The following is a 6,406-nucleotide window of genomic DNA, read 5'->3' as shown; positions in this document are numbered from 1 at the left end:
GTTTATGCTTGCCCCTAAATCACACAATGCTTTAGCAAAGCATAGTTGCCTATCGTGCATGGGATTGGGAAACTCTCTGGGTCTGACAACTTCTCAGCTATGGTCTCGTCATGACTGCACTACAGGTCTGTGTCAATGTAACAGTGGACAGGTCTTGGAAGTCGAATTTGCGAGACATTAAATCTTTCATCATTTTGGCATACCCAGGAATCTCTCGCAACGCATCAATCAGTGGAATGTTCACCTGTATTTGCTTCAACATCTCCATAAATTTCTTATATTGCTCGTCCTTATGATATTTGGCCAATCTCTGTGGGAATGGTGCTGGAGGTCGCTTCTTTCTTGTGATTTGAGTTTTATCTTGCTCGGGCACTGTTTCTAGTGTCGTTTCTTGTGCTACCTCAGTCTCCTTCGCAACCTCTTTTTCTTTGCTTGTGCTCTCTTGTGCATGTTGCACCGTCACCTCAGTTAACCCTATTGAATCATCTATCTCAATGGGTACTGGCACAAGTGTTTATGTAGGTCGGATTTCGCGAGCAATCTCTTTCTCTAGATCTAGGTCTCTACCATTTCATAGACTCATTGCCATAAGCTGTTTTAGGCCCTGATATTTTGGATTGACTTGTGTATCTATAGGTAACGTCCCTTGGGGACGATTGTTTAGAGCCATAGAAATCTGTCCTAATTGAATCTCAATACCCTTTATCGCTAGTTCATGTGAGTCCACTCTCTCTTGCATTTTTCCAATGGACCCAATCAGTTGTTGTAGCATTCTGTTGTTGCTGTCCAGCATTCCCTTAAGTTCAATGAACCCATCATCTTGTCTCACAATCTGTTGTTGTTGAGGTTGTTGATAAGCCAACTGCTGATTTTGCTGGTTGTAGCCCTGTTGCCTGTGGTAAGGCGCCACTTGACCCTGTGGTCGCATAGCTCCAGGATTGTTGCTGTTATTGTACTGCTGCTGTGCTGGTCTATATTGTTGATTCTGTTGTCCCCAATTCTGACCACCTTGCCTTTGTCCCCCATAGTTGGCTCCATAGTTCATATATTCCTGATAGTGCTGGTTGTCACCTTCCTCACTCCGCGAGCATACATAAGGTTGGTTAATGCATGGTGTACATAAGCCCCTATTAGTCGCATCAACTATGTGTACCTGCTGCTTCTGGCCTGATTCATCGATCTTCTTGGTGAGGATACTCATTTGTGTCATCAGAGTGGCTATATTTTCGGCTATAGAGTTGTTTGGGTCCAAAGCCACAGAGTGAACTACAAGAGTGATCGTAGAGTCTCTTGTCATCCATCCTGAGTTTTGAGCTATTTTATCGAGTAGGATCTTGCATTCTCTGAATGATTTGCTCAAAAATGCTCCACCAGCTAAAGCATCAACATTGGCCTTTAAGCTGTCTGCCAATCCCATGTAGAACCTCTGCCCCAACATTTGCTCTGGTATGCCATGATGTGGACACTTAACCAGCATACCCTCGAACCTCTCCCACGTTTCTTGTATTGTTTTTGTTGGTCTCTGCCTGAAGCTCAATATTTCATCAATTTGTTTGGCAGTCTTATTGGGTGGGTAGAACAGGTTTACAAATTGCTTGACTAATTCCTCCCAAGTAGTGATGGAGTTTATGGGGAGTGAATTAAGCCAAGTCTGAGCTTCTCCCGTCATCGAGAATGGAAACAATAATAGCTTTATTGCTTCCGGTGTCACATTAGGTTGCCTTTGTGTGACACATATCGACAAGAAATTTCTCAGATGCTGCTGAGGATATTTAATGTAAGACCCTGAAAATAGTCCCTTGTTCTGCAACAAATGTAGCATGTTGTTTGTGATTTGAAATGATTCCGCTTGTATTTGAGGGACTGCAATTGTGGTTGCCAGATTTTCGGCGGTGGGTTGTGCCCAATCATACAAGGCTGCTTCTGGCACAAGAGGCACCACACCATGATTGTTCGGGTCATTCGCATTATTTATGTTATTTGGATTTTCTATTACATCATCCATGTCTGGATCGATTTGTTCTGTTGAGTTCTATTGTTGTTTGCCCTTCTTGTTTCCACAATTCAGTGCCTTGAAAACTTTCTCAGCATCTGATAATGCTTAGAACAATTCACCAGTTCTTGAGGAGTTTGTAGGCATGCACTTGTAGCACCCAAGACTACAAACATTAGAATTTCAATGTATTTGGTTCAAAATGAAGAAAATTGACTACACTAAGAATTCTAGCAATTCTTTTAGCTACAATTAATAACACCGTTAACTCCCCGGCAACGACGCCAAAATGTGATTACGCCCAACTATACCTTATAAAAAGGACTAAGCGGTCGTTGCAAATATATTCCGGCTAATAAGTCCAGAGTCGAATCTCACAGGGAATTAACCTATCAGACACAGCTACTAGACTCGCCGAACTCACGCAATCAATCTTCAAAAATATTTAAGTAATAATTTGAATGTTTACTAACTAAATATTACGTAATGAAAATGCAACAATTAGTAACTAATTACTAACGGGTTGTAGAAAAGTTGTTGAATGATCTAAGGTTGTGATTTCCTCTATTGTCAGAATCTTTTCCGCTACGTTTTCTATAAATTTGCCTAAGTCTTCTCTATCGATCATGAGCACTCTTACTGTCGTAACTCTCTCCCGAGTAATTACCACAATTTACTAGACATATTCTCCCGAATTACGCTAGCTGGCATTAAGTACGGCTCACTCGGATCGCACCAAGGTTTTATTATTCCTAATCCCACCTTTAAACCCTTTGTATTGATCCCTCATATACGTTAGGAGTGATGTTGTTCAACAACTACCTAAATATGCAGTCTCTCCTGAGTAATACATACTAAATAGGCACAGCTAATTGAGGGCCCTTCAATCAACCACAATTATATTGTAGTTGAACAAATAGAGAAAATACTACGACAAATCTATATTAACGTAACAAGAAAATCATCCTTCAGTAGGTTCCATCAAAACCTTAGATTAGGAGTTTAGCTACTCATTCTCATAGTAACAATATCCATAATATTTTTCATAATTAAATTACAAAGTACGGATAAAGGGATATAGAAATCGATGAGTCTAGCTCCTAACAGTTGTTCCACGAGCTATCCTTGCCTCCAATTGCCAAGAGTCCTTCAAAAGTGGCATTTTAGGTCTATTTATATGTGTAGGAAAATACCTAAACCCATAGGCCAAGTCCTAGTCAAACCAGGAGACAAAATAAGCCTTTAAAGTTTGGAATGTGCGCGCCTCAAACCTGGCCTCGCGAGGCTTCACGCGAGCTGAAGCTCGCCCCAGACCTGGCCTCGCCAGCCTTAACGCGAGGTGGAGCTCACCCCAGGCCTGGCGTCGCCAGCTCCCACGCGAGCTAAAGGGCTCGCCCAGCCTGCTCTAATGCCTGCTCTAGACCTGGCTTTGCTAGCTTTTCATTTGTCGGCTGCTCACTTCTTTCTTTTTGCTTTTCAATTGTTTTCGAGCCCACTTTAGACTTTACTTATTCCTTTTGCTCTACTTTCATCTCCAATTCACCTACACATAAAATAGACTCCATTACGTGCAAATAAAGTGTAATTTATCATTAAAGCATATAAAATGCAAGGAGAAAAATGTGATAAACTATGGAATTATAGACACACATCAGAAATCATTGATTATCTCGAGCATGGAAAGTTTCCCAAAGACTCCAAAGCATCCCGGGCATTGCGCGACAAAGCAGTGCGATATAGCTTCAAGAGAGGCCAACTGTATAGAAAATCTTTCCAAGGCCCGTTGTCCCGATGCTTGGGGGCATCCGAAGCTAACTATGTTGTGCGAGAAGTCCACGAAGGGATATGCGGCAATCATTCGGGCGCAGATTTCTTATTGCTGAAATTGGTAAGGGTAGGATATTATTGGCCCCGCATGGAACAAGAAGCCAAAGACTTCATACAAAAGTGTGATAAGTGCCAACGCTGCGCACCACTGGTACAATAACCGGTAGAACCTTTACATTCGGTTCTGTGCCCATGGCTGTTCATGAAATAGGGGATGGATATTGTTGGGCCATTGCTGCCGGCCCCCGGAAAGTTAAGATTTTTTTTGATTTTGACAGACTTTTTTTCTCAGTGGGTGGAAGCAGGTCCTTATCAGAAGATCAGCGAGCGCGAAGTGGTGGATTGCTTGTGGGAAAATATAATTTGCAGGTTTGGAATACCAAAAGAGATAACATGCGATAATAAGGCACAATTTATCGGTGCAAAAGTCACAAAGTTCCTCGAATATTTAAAAATTAAGAGGATCACATCTTCACCACCCTACCATCCGAGCGCAAATGGTCAAGAGGATTCAACGAACAAAGTAGGAGACTTGGTCCGAGGAATTACCCGGAGTTTTATGGGCATACCAAACAACGGCCAAATCGAGCACATGAGAAACTCCCTTTTCCCTTGTGTATGGGGAAGAAGCTTTAATCCCGGTGAAAGTAGGGGAACCCACCTTGAGATATTTCCAAGCAGATGAAGAATCAAACAATGAAGCAATGTTAGTCAACTTAGAGCTACTCGATGAGTACAGGGACTTGGCGCATGTAAGAATGGTAGCCCAACAACAGAGAATGGAGCGGTATTATAATCGAAGAGCCAACTCCGTTATTTCAAAGTAGGAGACTTGGTCCTAAGGAAAGTAACTCAAAGTACCCGGGAGCTCAACGCAGGGAAGCTAGGTCCAACATGGGAAGGCCCCTACCGAGTTTCAGCTGTCACCGGGAAAGGTGTATTATAATCGAAGAGCCAACCTTCGTTATTTCAAAGTAAGAGACTTGGTCCTAAAGAAAGTAACTCAAAGTACCCAGGAGCTCAACGCAAGGAAGCTAGGTCCAACATGGGAAGGCCCTACCGAGTTTCAGCTGTCACCGGGAAAGGCTCATATGAATTAGACAACCAAGATAGAGAAAATTTGCCCAGCAACTGGAATGTGGCACACCTCAAAAGATATTATTGCTGATGAACATCACCTGAACTGAAAGTATATGCTGCACTCTTTTTCTCTTCGTCCAGTTTTTATCCCAATTGGATTTTTCTGGTAAGGTTTTTAATGAGGCAGCAACAGAAAGCATACTACAAAGAAAGCTCCAACAATAACAATAAGACCTTTAATAGCAAGGCACAAAAGCAAAGATCCACTCTGGGACGGTTAGATAATCTTTTGCTCTATAGCGAAATTCCTACCGGGAAGCTAAGTTTGCTATCGAGCAAAGGTTACCCGACCGTTCACAAGTACCAACCACTAGAGGGTTGTTAGATAAGTCCTTCGCTCAATAGCATGAATTCCTGAAGGGAAGTAAAGTGTGTTACCAAGTTAAGGATTATCTAGCAATTCATTAGTGGGATCCTCGAAGGTACAAGGCTTCCAGTGTTCTAATTCGCATTCTTCGCATTTGAATATTGGGGGGAAAGATATGAGGATATGAAAATAATGACTGCCATATCGACCGGGTAGTGAAAATCGAAAACATAGTTGTATCATCGGGACCAAGGACTGCGCGACCAGCCCCGTAGAAACATGTTATACAAGTTAGCCACAAGTAATGGCAATTTCTTTTTTCAGCATAACAAATGCTTATGTGCTTTTAGAAAATAGAAGGAATAAAATGAAGTCCTTTGTTTTTATCTTGTTTCTTATCTGAACGATGAATTAACTTTGTCATTTGAAAGTTAAACAAGTACTTCAAATGCTACTGCCATAATGAATATGAGACGTCCTCTTCAAGAGCACCGTAAACACAAGAGGACCCTCTCTTATGAAAACCCTCACGTTAAAGGGTTGATTTCAGAAGAACTCATGCCCGGAATCAAAATGCTTTCGGGAAAAATACACCCAAGGCTTCACATAATAAGACGCAAAGTAAAACTTGCGCAAAACTCTTAAGCAAAAAGAAGAGAATGCAAAGATTAAAACTTGCACAAATGTTCAAATTAAGCAAAGACTCAAACAATACTTGAGCAAGAAGATGTTTTTATTTACAATAAATTGCCAAAATGGCACAGATACAAGAATTGGAAAAAGAAAAGAAAAGCTAAACTACAGCATCTCCGGAACCTGGAGGAAGAGAAGTGTCTGCGCCCCTAGGGGAAGTGGATAGATCCACCGATGGCTCAACATTTTGGCCTTCGCCAGTTTGGCCTTTAACATTTTCGTCTTCCGCTTCCTCTTCAGTTCCCAAAGTTTCAGAACCAGAACTCGAAGAACCAGAAGCAGCAGGCTCTGCCGGGAGACCATTTTTAGCAGCCAACTCAAACTCACGGGCCTTTGTAATTTTAGCATCAAAGTCAATAATACCAGCTTTGGCCTCTTCCAAGGTTTTTCTCCTCATGCTATGCATAGCGAAATTTTTCTCAACGACGAGGGAAGCCGCTCGACGC

The 6,406-nt window shown here is 42.0% G+C and overlaps 1 non-coding gene across 1 annotated transcript; it reads left to right on the top strand.

Annotated features, from left to right (window-relative positions):
- The first annotated feature begins 1,448 nt into the window (after positions 1-1,448).
- LOC142176865 (small nucleolar RNA R71) lies at positions 1,449-1,555 on the top strand. Its single transcript, XR_012705671.1, has one exon. It is a non-coding gene; the product is annotated as a small nucleolar RNA R71 (small nucleolar RNA).
- Positions 1,556-6,406: the final 4,851 nt, after the last annotated feature.

This window comes from Nicotiana tabacum, chromosome 22 (assembly GCF_000715075.1).
Source record: "Nicotiana tabacum cultivar K326 chromosome 22, ASM71507v2, whole genome shotgun sequence".
Lineage (NCBI taxonomy): Eukaryota > Viridiplantae > Streptophyta > Magnoliopsida > Solanales > Solanaceae > Nicotiana > Nicotiana tabacum.
Note: the sequence above shows the minus strand (reverse complement) of the source record. Positions and strands in the feature narration are given on the sequence as shown.